Here is a 15,165-nt window from a genome sequence, read left to right on the forward strand (position 1 = left end):
AGAGATAAGAGAGTGTTACCCTAAACATTTTGCAGAATAGTCAGCTGCAGCAGTGTCTTGTCTGAAGTCTAGTGGGAAGCATGATGGATTTGTGGGATAGAACTCACCATTTCCTGAACCTCAATCCCATGCTTAAATCACAAAGACTTTTTCCTCAGTTACAAGATTATCTTTTCGTTTTCTCCTATGCTTCTCATTTTACATGTCCAAGCTATGGAAAATATTTCTGAATTCTTCAGCTCCCCACAGGTTCTGTAATATTAATTAAGTCATGGGCCTTGATAAATCATCTGTCATTAGAAGATAAGGAGAGATTTAGCAAGTTATTAGTCAGACATAGCAGGAAAAGTATTAACTTTGAAGAAACTACAGCATACTAACTTAGGAACCAGAATGTGAGAGTATAAATATATATATTGTAAGTATGATTATGTCTTAGGAAAAACAAATGAAAATTTGTGATGCAGTAATGCATGAAAATCAGTAGTTCTGTTATAATCCATGGCAGATTCCTTATTCTTTATTCTTGGAGGGAATACAGTGTTTGATGATATCTGAAGCCAAGTAACACAATAGAGCATTACAGTTACCATGGAAGGTTATCACTCATTCATCAGACACAATGCATTTTTTTATTCTGTTAACTAGCTGCACCAGTAAGTGCAAGTGCTTGCCTCAACAGTAGACCATGGAGACAATTTTTCCCAAAAATATTATTTTCTCCATATTTCTCCCATTAGATCAAAGAAATTTTGCTTTGATGATCAAACTATTTATACCATTTTGTACCCTCTAATCAGTCTAGTCTACAACAAAACACAGAATTAATTCAGAGTCCACATTCATATTCCAATATGTGAATTATATCAGAATTCTCAGGAATCAAAAGCTATTTCATTTTCTTGTTCTTTCTCTATATATTCTGAAAAGAAAATGTGAATGTGCCACTGTCACATTTAAAGAAAATATTTAACTGTAAATCATGCAGGGAGCAATTTAGTACAGCAGAAAAAAAAACTAAGAAAATACATAGCAAATAAGGGTCTAACTACTGAAAAAATTATATTCATATATACTAACTAGAAATAAATTCTTTATTCCTGAGTATTTTTGGAAAACATTTTGTAGCTGGATTTACAGATCCAGTTGTTTATAGCCCAGTGTCACTTCATTTAGCTAAAATGTTGAACCATGTCTGTTCTTTGGTCCCCAGGAAAATCTCAGTAGTTAAGGAAATGGTACTGGAAGTATCTAAGAAAATTTTTTTTCCTAGTCTGCAACTTTTCTCAGGAATATAGAAAGAAACAGCATGATTATAGAGAGAGTTAATGAGTAACAAGAGTGTGTTGTTTATAAGTAACACGTAGCTTTGACCCATCATTCCTGCCATTTTTCCCTTTGGGGTCATACTCCATAGTGATACTTTCTCTACCTCAGCAAATGGCTCTGCAGTGAGGATGAAATATTATTCATTAGATATTCTTCTGTATTTGCAACACTACACAGCTGACACATTACACACAAATTTCACTGAGTGAAGTGAGATGCTTCCATTACAACCAGCTTTTACTTCTAAAGACCAGGAATAATATGCATTTAACTTTCCACAATTTCCATACAGGCAATGCCATATCAAACTTAACGCTGGGAAGGACATAGTGAATTAAAATCTAGTGAAACAGAAATCCCAAAATATTGATATTGAATGCAATTGAGCCAAGATTTCATGCTATTCGTTTCTACATTCTATGCTATAGAATTAGGGATTGGAGTCTCATAAACAGAATTCTTCACAAAAAAAACTTTTACCCTTAAAAATATACCTTCTTAACACAGTGTTACAAATTGCTTCAGCTTCCTGGATGAGATGAATGTAATATTTTCAGTAATGGAAAAAAAACACATATCTAGATTTCTCCAAAGCATTTGTTCACAGTACAGGAAAAGGAAAAAAGGGATTAAAACATAATGCTCACTAGATATTGACATTTGACCGTAAAGCATCTGCTTCATGCTTGTTTCAATAGCAAGAGACCAAAAATGCCAAGGAAGTCAGGGCTTAGTAAAGATGGCAATGTTGGAACTAACAGTTGCTAGGACTATATCAAGGTGTCAGTTCAACTTGGTACTTAGTGTGAAGAATAATTCCATTTCAATCAATGTACTGACCACTTGCTTGAATGCATATGCCTATGTAGCCTATAAAACTGGTTTGCTTATTTTTGTTTTTTCAATAAATCATGAAAGAAAATTATTTTGGCTTCCTCTGACTTCCTTCTCTGATTTGAGTACCTTATTCACAGCCAAATTAGCCAGACAAAATTAATTATTAGCAGTAGCCATAGTATCATCAGCAAACAAATAAGCTTATTTAGACCAAAATAAAGTAATTATATCAATGTTTTGTGTTTTATATGAAAAGACACTGTTGAGTGAACTCTGTAGCCTTTTGCCACATTCATAATAACTTTCTGACAAGTTCAGCAAACTTGAAGACGATTCTATTTCTACTGTCCCATGAAACTTTCCCCTACCTCTCTTTCCCTTTCCTCTCTTTCTGGCTCAGTTGATTATCTTTGGCCTTTCCAAAGATTTAGTCCCAGTAAAAAAGCACTGTCCAAAAAAACCTTTCAGCATATACAATTTATGTAATTAATAAAGAACATGAAGAATTGATCTACCTATATCTTACAGCTGTTAAGCAAACTGCTGAACTACAAGATATCCCAGATGAACATTTTTATAGATGTTACATCCTTTAGAAAAAAATGTTTGTGAGAATGTAAGTCTATTTCTCCAAACTCCCCAGTAATTCAAGACTCAGGAGATCACTGATAGAGACACTTCTTGCAGTAGAAACATCTATAATACAATCAATATCTAAAACTGGAGTTTGGGTACATCTGTATGACATAGTCAGCTAAGTATTTTTAAAATCTATACTTAAAACTGCTTTCCTGAAACCTTATAGACCCACTTCTCTTCTCCTTTAATTAAGAAATAATCTTCAAAAGTAATCTTTGAACTTACAACATTAAAGCAGATGTAATGCAATGATACAGACATCTCTGTATTCATTTGCTTGTAGAGACAGATCTATGCATTGTAAATATGCATTATCAAATATCTACAGATAAGTGTTTCTTTATTTCACATCAGTAAAGGGAACACATATTTCAACATTCCTTTCTAATGTTACTGTTGATGGCCAAATCCCATATTTGTGTAACAGACTTACTTAAATCAGAACAAAAAGAGAGCTGCATTAAGGTCTGTAAAGTTATGCTCAGATTATGATGAAATCAGACAGATGGGAAACGAGATATTAAAAGCCACAAGGTCAGCAGACAAAGAAAAGAGACAGAATTTCAAAAGATTTTTTTTCAAGATAGCACATCAAACATAATTTATGTTCACTGAGTCAATCAATCATTTCCATGCAATTTCAACAAGTGTAAATGAATAACAAAAGAAGACAGGTAACTGGAAAGAGAAAATAACATTTTAATTATATTCTTTACTTTCTTCTCCCTCCAATTTTGTGTCTACTGTCTTGCCACAAACCTTAACAATGCTTTGACTCTAAGCCAAGTTAAGGTTTGCTGTCTCATTCTTTGTTTGCAAGCAAGCATGTAGACTTTTTGCACTGGCATAGGTAACTTATTTCATGCTATGCTACAGAAGTAGTAACACGATTATTAATTTACAGCTTTGTAGGAAAAAAATCATTCTAGAAAATTTCATGGCCTTCTGTTGCACAGAGGCCAATAATCTTCCATATATACCTTTTCCATACTTCTGGTGACATATTAAAAAAAATTTTACAGGCGAAAACTGTGAACATAAGACCACAATCCACATTTGGTGCACACTATAAAAGGTCTCTTAAAATCACTGATCCTATGCTAATATTTACCTAATGACTGATTTTACAGGTTAATGTTTTCCCTAAGAAGTATTTTGACACTAGTAACATTTAAGTTTGACTAATTTTACTTTTGCAGTTATTCCCTATTGCCCTTATGGAAGCTGTTTCCACGTACGTGTGCATCAAGTGACTCTCAGCTCCTGCTCCTTGAGTCATTTTTGCATTATCCAAAAACGCCAAAACCCCACATCAAAACCTCTATCTCTACCAGGCAACCCCCACTCTTCCAGCTAATTATGCAATTCCTAAGCATTGACCCAACTGTTTCAGGACGTGGCATGACACCACAATGCACAGTGGTGTTCTATCCGCTTTTACACAGGAATTGTGTTTCAAACTCCTTCAAGAATTAACTGGGCAGCAGAAACCACAGCCTTGTGCAGAGGCAAGAGAGCTGCCACAATTCAAGGCAGCCCATCATGCAGGGGTCCAGCAGGAAACCACAGCATTCCCAGGTACTACCAACAAGCATCACCTTTCATTCAGGCTTGTAAGGGCCACCCATCTAGCCTGAAGCTGAGAGATCTGCAGAAGCTAAAAATCAGTTCAAGAGTGGCATACACCTCTAGGCAGGGCAGACATTCCCACCTGCAAGCACGCAACAAAGCCACTGCCCACAAAGGAGCAAGATTCCACTGCTTCATCCGTCGTGTCCCTGCACCAAAGCAGCAGGTCTGGCCTGCAAAAGTTAACTAAAAAAAGTAAAACTACTTTCACACAGGCCAAGGCTTAACACTATTAAAGACAATTTTTGAAAAATGTCTGTGGTCATGTTATGAACACTGTGCTCCAGTAAAAAGTGTTTTCTACTCAGTGACACCAATATCTCTTAATGAAAAACTCCAGGAAATTATCATGAATTCACCATTCACACAAGAAAACTCCTGGCACTGAAGTATCCATAAATGGCATAATCCTGGCCACAACTATAATCTTGTTAAGATAAAATCAAATCTTTAATGACAAATACCTAGAATTTTAATACAGGTCTCCTATAGTGTCCTGTTCTTATACCTTCCAACCAGACACTTAGGCAGGTATACAAATCCATGCCAGCAATCACATGCAGCGTGGGAGATTTGCTTATTCAAGTTAGCCACCGGACCAATAGCACACAGCAAATCACAGTCACACAAAAGATGTGCTAGAAGGTGTTAATTGAACCAGAAACAATAAAAACCCCCAAACCATGCAATAACAAAATAAGAGATAATGTATTTCAATATGTTATCTAGAATATGAATTCTCAAAGGTTAATTTAGATAAAAAGAGCAAACAGACTTTAAGGTACACAGTTGTATAAATACTTTTTTTGCCTGAAAATTATGTCTGATAACATCTTTTGCTTTATCAAAAAAAAGTTTAGACTACATAGATAGAGAAACAGACATCTTCTTCTTTGCATTGCAGAGAATTGCTACTTTCAGAGAAATGAAACAACAAAAAAAGAACTGATTTACAAATTACTTTTAATGAGCCATTTAGAGCTCATAAAAGACCAAATGGATGCTTCCCATAGCATGGAGATCAGCTCCTGATTAAGATTCAATTTGCATTAACAATAGCAAAGATTGATGCAACTAACAGATGTAGTACTTGTAATTTCAAAGTATGTTTCAAGAGTAAGTACATGTTAAATGGACTCCTATCTCACCAATTAAACAGGCAATCAAGCAAACAAACCAAAAAAATAAACTTCTACACAATCAGATGAATTTTAGGAGGAGGATCAAAAAATCCTGACCATAGAAGCTATTAGACAGCACTAGTATTAAAGAGAAAAAGGAAACCAAAAATATTTCTTTAAATGAGCTCCAGTTGAAGAAAAACACATTCTAAAAGGAATAATAAATTTCATTTTCTTGATTATTATAAAATACTAATCTTTTTTTTTTTTTTTCCCTGAAAGCATAAAGAAAGATTCTACTTCAGCTTCATAATTACAAAGGAACATCATTAAGGAACTTGTTACATTAAAAAAAAAATATTAAGGAGAGCATTAAGGCTAAAAATACCAAGACCTCCAAAGTTAGTCTGTAACTCGGTGCAAAATCCAAAAACTGAAGGCACTGGGTTTCTCATAAAGGAAAAAAAGGAAAAAAACAAGAAAGCCTATCAGTGGATTTTCCCATAACATGAGCCTGGAAAACGATGAATCATTTTTAAAGTTACTTTGAAAACAAATCTCTTTTCTTTTCCATGACATGGAAAAATCAGCCAAAACAGTTAAAACTTTGGCAGTGTTCTAACAAATGAAATCAGATGTTGATAACAGACATATCAGACAACTTTAGCCATAAATTTCTACAATTATTTTCTTAAGACTTTATTCTCTCTGAAGAAAGACTATATACGCATTGAAATGTTAAATGCATTGTGTTCTGTATTTCACACAGCTTTACCAAGTCCAGTAAAAATTTAACTGACAAAAAAGTTTATTCTGCTACATTGTATACAGGTTTCTCTAACCCTGTAACACATTTTGTGTCTTGATTTTCTAAAGTTAAATGATGGTGAGGATGGGGTTGAGTATTCATGGGTAAGAATCAAGAAGGCTAACAGGGCAGATATCCTGGTGGCAGTCTTATAGACGACTCAACCAGAATAAAGGGAAGATGGAATACTCTATGACCAGCTGGCAGAAGTCTCACAATTGCTATCCCTTCTCTCATGAAGGACTTCAGCACACTAGATGTCTTGAAAATACAACACAACAAATAAACAATAGTCCAGGAGTCATGAGTGTGTGGAAGATGACTTCTTGATGCACTTGGTGAGAGCCAGCTAGGGAAAGAGCCCTCGGACCTGTTGTTTGTGAACACAGAGGAAATTCTGGGTGGGAGTGGAAGGCTGTCTTGAGCATAGCAACCATGAAATGATAGAATTTTTAATTGTTGCAGAACAAAGGAGAGGACAGTTATCTTGGAACTCCGGAGGGAAGACTTTGGCCTGTTTTGGAGATTGGTTGGGAGAGTCCCTTGAGAAGAAGTCCTGTAGGACAAAGGAATCTAGGAAGACTGCAAATTCTACAGGAAGGAACACCTAAAGGTTCAGGCATAGGATCGTCATGTTGCACGTGCCCGACAGGGGATCAGGCCCAGCCAGTATAGGTATATGAAAGGCAGGTCCTACTTGACCAACCTGATCCTCTATGGCAAGGTAACTCACTAAGTGGATGAGCTGTGGCTGTTTATCTGGACTTTAGTAAAGCCTTTGACATTTTCTCACAGTCTTCTTCTGCTCATAGTTTGGATGGGTGCACTCTTCGCTGGTTAAAAAAACTTGCTGGATGGCTGGGCCTAGAGAGGGGTGGTGAGTGGTGCCACATCCAGCAGGTCACTAGCTCTGCAGGGCTCAGTATTTGGTCCAGTTCTGTCTGACATCTTTAACAACACACTGGGCAAGGGAACCCAATGCACCCTCAGTCAGTTTGCAGACAATGCCAAGCTGGGCGGCAGTGTTGATCTCCTGGAGGGTAGGAAGGCTCTGCAGAGGGACCTTGACAGGTTGGATCAATGGGCCAAAGTCACTGGTATGAGGTTCCACAAGAAGTGCTGGATCCTGCACAGCAGAAAAGGACCTGGGGGTGCTGGTTGACAGTTGAACATGAGCCAGTGTGTGTGCCCAGGTGGCCAAGAAGGACAATGGCATCTGGGCCTGTATCAGGAACAGTGTGGCCAACAGGACCAAGGCAGTGCTTTATAATCAGATCTGGTGCAGCCTCAAATCCTGTGTTCAGTTTTGAGCCCCTCATTACCAAAAAGATGTTAAGGTGCTGAAGAGAAGGGCAGTGAGGCTGGTGAAGGATGTGGAGCAAGTCTTATAACAAGCACTGTGGGAGCTTGAATTGCTCAGACTGGAGAAAAGGAGGCTCAGACATGACTCTTACTGCTCTCTACAACTTCTTGAAAGGAGGCTGTAGTGAAGGGAGGGAGCCAGTCTCTTCTCCCAGGCAACAAGTGATAGGACTTGAGGAAAAGGCCTCTAAACCCAGGAGGTTTAGATTAGATAATAACAAAAGGATTTTCACAGAAAAATTTGTCAGCCATTGGAACAAGCAGACCAAGGAAGTGGGGCTATATCTGGGAGTATTTAAAAGATGTGGCACTTAAGGACATGCTTTAGTGTTGGACTTGGCAGTGCTGAATTACTAGATGATCTTAAAAGTTCTTTTCCAATCTAAATTATTCTTTTCTAATTTAAAAATAATAGCTATATTTGACGACTGAGAATGGAAATAAGAAAGCAAAAAAATATGATAAAGACAAACAGATTTTGCTCATATAAAATTTAATTACCTGTGAAGACAGGCATCAGAATAACTATAGCAATTTTTGTTCTTTTTGCAGTTGTGTAATATCCAGAGGCTCCAAACTGGATTTAATACATGCTTTGTGAAGGATACTATTTTTTTATTTAATCAGTAATAGAGATTCTTTTTCATGGAAAGCTCTCAACATCCAAAACATGCTGTATTAAGGCACTTTTCACTTTTGATCTTATGATAGGAACAGTGCCATTTACAATGAAAATATGCATATGTCTAACCATTTACATCACTCATCTTTTTGTTCTCTACATTTATCAGCATTAATACTTGCATGAAAAAAAGAAACTTAGGTGTGTTTGTCTACTGACATGGTCATTTTCATCTTATCTGTAGTGAACAAATTAAAAAAATAAAATACAACAGTAATTTCAATAGCTTGCTCTGAAGCAGTGCAAACAGGTAGATTTTTAGACTTCATTTGATATATAGGGAGGGTCGTAAAGAAAGAAGTCATGCCTATTTGGTTGTGCAAGAAATGTGCAAATGTTGTCTGCCTGTTATCACAGTGAAATCTCCCATTCACCACAGTATTATCTCGGCAGAACAACAATGGCTGAAAATCTCCATTCACTGTCCATTATTTAATGATGCTAATGATGCTAATGCACTACAGGGATGTCACAAGAAACAAATCCATGCAATTGAATGAAATGTTTGAAATACAATGCTTTACAATATTATAATTTCTGTGCCTCTGCAATATTAAGCAATGGCCATAAAACTCTTTTGAGCATTTTAATGCTGTTCACATTGCAGATGTAGTTCATTTACTAAGCTGTTACACAGCATGCAAGTCAGAGAAATGTGGTCCAAAGTTCTGTTTGACTTGACTATTACCAATGAGTCTGGAATCAAAATACAGCACTTCTACATAATGCTTTTTAAGAAGCAGCAACATTGTAAATTATACTCTGAAGAAGGAATTTATTCTTTAATCAATCTACAAAAATAATTAAGTCGTATCACAAAAAACCAAAAATGATTTATCACAGAGGAAACTAGAATAAAAATAACTTCAAATCTATTTATTAGAAAAATCTAGTAATACCAAACTCATTCAAAGCAAAGCAATGAATTTTTACAAATAACTGAACTCTGACTAGACACTCACATTTATGGTCACATTAATCCACCTCCACATTTATATCCACATTGATCTTTACCTTCACAAGGTAGCAAGGGAAGGAAAAGAACTTGTTAAACCGCTCTGAATCTTCTAACATCAATCCTTGTTAACTGGACAAGTCCCAGCTGACTGGAAATTAGCAAATCTAAAGCATGTAGCTGAAGGACGTTTCAGGGAACTACAGCCTGACCTCAGTTCCAACCAAGTTTACGGAAGAGATCATCCTGAGTGCCATTACATGGCACATGCAGGACAATCAGGGGATCAAGCCCAGCCAACATGCATTTATGAAAGGCAGGTCCTGCTTGACCAATCTGATCCGATTCTATGAACAAGTGACCCACTGAGTAGATGAGGGAAAGGCAGAGGATGTACTCTGTCTAGACTTCAGTAAAGCATTTGACAGAGTTTCCCACAGCATCCTCCTAGATGGGTGAACACCTCAGTTAATAAAAACCTGTCTGGATGGCCAGGCTTGGAGTGCTATGGTGAATGGAACTAAATCCACCTGGTGATGGGTCACTGGCGGTGTTCCCCAGGGATCAGTTTTGGGGCTGGTCCCTGTTTAACATCCTTTTTGATGATCCAGACCTTGGGATTCAGGGCACCCTCAGTGAATTTGCAGAAAACACTGGCTGGGTGGGAGTGTTGATCTGCTCAAGAGTAGGAAGGCTCTGCAGGGAAATGGGGACAGGCTGAGGACATGATGAGGACAAAAGGGAAGTGCTGGGTCCTGCATACAGGTCGGCCTACAACCATGCAGCCCTACAAGCTTGGAGAGGAGTGGCTCAAGAGCTGTTCAGCAGGAAGGGGCCTGGGGGTGCTCAGTATGAGCCAGCAGTGTGCCCAGGTGGCCAGAAAGATCAATGGATCCTGGCCTGTGTGAAGAACAGTGAGGCCAGCAGGACCAGGGCAGAGATCACCCCTGTACTCAGCACTAGTGAGGCCACACCTCGAGTACTGTGTTCAGTTCTGGGTGTCTCACTTTACATAGGACATTGAGGTACTGGAGTGTGGCCAGTGCAGGGCAACAAGGCTTGTGAAAGGTCTGGAAAACGTGTCTGAAAGGAGGTTGTGGTGAGGTCTGGTCTCTTCTCCTGGACCTGCAGTGAGAGGACTATAATGTATAATTTACAGATGAAATGGCCTTAAGCTGAGATAGAGGAGATTCAGCTACCAGGAAAAAAAATTTCAGTGTTAGGGTGGTCTGGCATTGGAATAGGCTGCCCAGGGCAAAGTCACCATCCCTGGAAACGTCTAAGAGGTGGCTGATCTGAATCATGTGATTTAGTGGTTTAGGGGTTGTAGTGGTAGTTCTGGGTTGACAACTGGACTTCATGGTCTTAAAGGTCTCTTTCAAGCTTGATGATTCTATGACTTTTATGCAATTTAATGGATACCTGTTTTAGAAGTCCTAAACTAGAGTCTGAAGACATTTTTTATAGCTTTCACTATAACATAGTAAGTAATAAGTTGTGATTTTTGGCCTAACCACATGTCACTTCTCTAAAGAGTTTGCAATTTAACTGATTAGCCAAAACCAATCCTGAACAGAGAAACAACACTGGGCTGAATACAAACAGAAATTCTGGCAGCAGGAAGACCAAAGGAAGTCATTATTTCAAATGTGTTTCAGCATCATCCTTTACCTTTTTTTAAAAGATAAATTATAATCTACAGAGAAATTTTAATAAGAGTTTTCTGAAGAAATCAAACTAAGCAGTGTTGAAACCTTAGCTAGAGTTCTATGACCATACCCAAAAATGCCACATTTGTTAGGGTTTATTAGATTTCCAGAGGTTCAGCAGCACATAAAAATCAGCTGTCTTGTTAACTTAAAATTTTCCATGATATAAAACTAAAACCTCTTCCATCAATTTACAACCCTATTACTTGTTATTTACACTAAAAAATGGAGTACAATGTGTTGAAAGGCTCTATCCTAGTTTGATGAACTTATAGAATTACTTCTGAAACTTCTATGAGTTTAGAGGGGCAGGTGAGATTTTGGGGTACACTAAATGTGTTTATTCTGGTACTAGTTGCTTAAATCATTCCCCTTTCTTTTCATTTACTCAGGTTATCCTTCTCTTAATACTCAGCATGATTCTGAAATCTGATCTGCTGGTAATAAACATCTTGATTCCATTTCCAAGATTACACCCTTATTTAAAGGTCATCTAAATTAAAAACTCATTTAAAGAAATGTCTTCCTTTGTCTTCAAACCTTCAAACTCTCTCCTCTACCCACTGCAGTGTCCTTTTTTTCAGTAAAAAAGGGGCATATTTTTTTCTATCTCCTTCCTAGTCTTTCTCTAATTAATCAGAGACAGATCAACATAGGAAAATGAAGCTGAAACTCATTCAGGCTTGGTTTCTTTAGCACAAGAACAATGGCTGCAAAGACCAAAAGTCAGAGAATTTACAGTTAGGTAGCATTTAAAGAAGAAATTCCCCAGCAATTTGAATAGGTATTCTGTTTACAGAGTAAAGAAAGCCTCTAAATAAAACCAAGATCCAGTTGGAGGATGTTCTACCAATGACTGCATAACTAATCATTAGAAATCATAACACAAATTCCACAGAGACCAATATTAAATTGAGTTACTGTCATGTGTGTATGGTCTTCTGGTCTATTCAATCAAATTCTGGCTGCTTAAAACCCAGAGGGATAAATTCTGTTCTAAGTTATACAGCTGTCCTCAATGGAAATTGTCAAGAATACAAGCCAAGAAGTGTTTAAAGTGCAGTATATGTTTAAAGAAATGTTCACATTAATACAGATTTTGTTATTTTTCCATATGAGAGTTATACAGTGAAAAAAATAACATCTCCATACAGCACATGCTCAATTTTTTATTATGATGGAGATTAAGAATACTATGTTTTGCAAAGATGATGCTTTATAAGCTTGTAAAAAACTGACTTATTCAAACCATACCCAAAACCAAGACAACTCTGTAACAGTCCTCATAGCTGGCCTCCAAAATCACCAGAAGCAATAACCTCTAAAAAAGATGATTTTTCTTTTGGTATTCATTCAACTCATGACTCTCAGCAAGCAGAGAAGCAACAAGATAGAGTGAAGACACCTGAGCAGTACTAAGTTCCAAGACTGATATTTCCACACGACTTACTTCTCAGCCTTCTATATCCTATAGGCAGTATGGAACTGTTACCAGCTTCACCTGCACCCAATAATTGCTAAAAGACATGCCATGAAAGCCCTGAATAGATAGCACTGAAAGCACCTTAAATAGATAAGCCTTAAACAGAATCATCATGGGAAAATGTGAGAAATAAAAACTAATAGCTTCTAACTCTCATCATTCCCTCAGTAAACTAACTGCTTAATTAAGAACAAAAATGAAATAAAGAAAATCATTTATACCAATTTTCTAGGTTTTTCTAGAGTCACCTCAACATTTTAAGAAGACATTTGCTATGGCAAATATAAACTAAAACATAGTAATTAGAAGCAGAGAAGTGTCTGAGGAACAATCATATTATACAAACAATGTTAACCATATTTTTCTCTCAGTGGAATCTGGGAAAAAATACATTCAAAATTGCAGAAATGTTATATGCAATATATTTCTTGCAAATTTTTAATCCAAATGAAACCAACTTATTACAGTATTTGTTGGAGCCTGGTCATAATTAAATACAGGAAGGATATTAAAACGTCCAAGAGATTTTTTTTTAAGCCACAACAGAAGAAAGGGCACAATTGCATAATTGGAACCAAATCCAAACCCCACTTCCTTCTTATTTACCAGTATCATCTAAAGAACACTATTTAGATGCTGAAAGATCTGGAGCTTACAACTGTGAATCATCTAAAAGTCAAAAATTTCAAAGGAATTGTATGACACAGGTTAAATGTTTATAGATGAGAGATATAGAAAGTTTGTGCTCACTACAAAACCACATCCTAAGAGTTACCATATCTCTCATTCAAAGAAAAATGCTAAAATCCTATTTTGTTATGGGGAAAGAAATCTTCTTTGGTAGTAGTAAGTGTTTAAAATACAGAATTTGAAAAAAAAATATATATTTGAAGATATTCTAAAAATCATATTTTTTCAGAGTACAGAGTCTTACTCATAATTTGGTTCTACACAGATAATATGAAACTAACTCGCCAGTCAGTGGGATAGTTCTTTAAAAAGTTTCAGATCAGCTTTGTTGGCAGCTGAATTCAGTTCAATGCTCTTTGTTATTTGCATGTCTGTGCAGGAAATTAGCATCAAAAGCATTTTCCAGCCCTCCCCTCCACAAAAAAGAATATAAATTCTCTTGTTTTTCTGCAAGGCATGCAGAAAAGTGATAGCACAGACACAGATTTAGATTTAGGACATTTAGATGCTAAGTTTTCTGTATAGAACAAACCAAACCGTTTTCGAGATTTTCTAATTACCTGAGTGACTTAACTCCTGGGGTTTTTATTCCTTTGTGAAATCATCAAAGTCATCAACACTGAACAATGAATATGTATTGGCCAGGTTCACAAATTTCAGTTCAGATGAAGGGATGAACAAAAGATCCAACCACACTGCTATATTAGCTCAGTGCATGAAATGCTGGCAAAACCAAGAAATTTCATACAAGATCCTGCTGTCAAAACACTACAAATAGGATGGTTAAGTACACACAGTAGATTCCTTTTTTTCTCATTAAAAATTACCACACTTCAGCGAAACTCTTGCTGAAGGAGTTATCAAGATGTCTCTGACCTCTAGATCCTACCATTAATCAACACCAACAAGAACCTAGTAAACTGAGTCTAAAACTTTAGGTTCCTTATTTTTTTAGGCAACATCCATGAGAAACTTCAAAAAGTCCTTCTTTTTAAACATTCATCAAATGATGAAAAGCTAGCTTTAGATACCTAGTTGGGAGGTAACACCAAAACCTTTTTGGAAACATGTATCTTTAAAGACCCTGATCGCATCACAGCAATTGTCTAACTTTATTTAAAAAAACTCATTACCATCAGAAGTATTGCAAGCGAATTTTATTTATTTACATTATTTTTCAGATTTTTACTGCTGTTTCTTAGTAGAGACACTTTCCCTAAAGACTTATAAGTAACCAGCAGTCTTACAAAAAGAAAGAAAACAAACTAAGAAACTAGATGTTCTGAGAGAGACTGAGCTACCACTTATGTATTTTTTTCATTCATTGTAACACATCTTTTTTAATGGGATTAACCATATCTTGGTGGGTTTCTTTTCTTTAGAACCTCATCCATAAATACTTCTTCCAATTTAATAGATGTTCTCATTACAATCTTGGGCCAACACCTTAAACTGAATTTGGACTGAAGCAACAGAGTCATCTAAAACAAAAGAGATGTTTTCTGAATAACATATTTTATCCATATTCTGTGCCAATATACCAAATCTTTTGAATTTCATTTACCCAACACTGAAGTAAATAAAAACATTTCTTTTTCAATGAGAGTGTGCATTTATGGAATTATTTCTCAATAACTTTTAAATAACTATAATTTGATAATGAGCAGGGAAGGGGTTACTGTTTAAAAAAACCTAAAAAAACGAATAAGCTCTTCCTTGACTATTTAGCACTTCTTCAACTAATCATGTAGAAGACAAACACCATGTGACATGCTTGACATGCTTTGTTCACCAACATCTCTCCAGGTCTTCAATCTCCTCCTTGTGCATGTTAAATGAGTAGCCTAAAGGATGATGATGTGGAAGTTCAGGTGGAAATTTTGCAATATAAGAACACTTCTGTGCATGGACAAATCTACAG

General features: G+C 36.5%; 1 protein-coding gene across 1 annotated transcript in view; it reads right to left on the reverse strand.

The window, feature by feature from the left end:
* The window catches only part of SUGCT (succinyl-CoA:glutarate-CoA transferase), a 310,449-nt gene that overhangs the window by 247,131 nt on the left and 48,153 nt on the right, over positions 1-15,165 (reverse strand). The gene's annotated exons all lie outside the window — the stretch shown is intronic.

The sequence above is a fragment of the Melospiza georgiana genome, chromosome 1, assembly GCF_028018845.1.
Source record: "Melospiza georgiana isolate bMelGeo1 chromosome 1, bMelGeo1.pri, whole genome shotgun sequence".
In the NCBI taxonomy this organism is placed as follows: domain Eukaryota; kingdom Metazoa; phylum Chordata; class Aves; order Passeriformes; family Passerellidae; genus Melospiza; species Melospiza georgiana.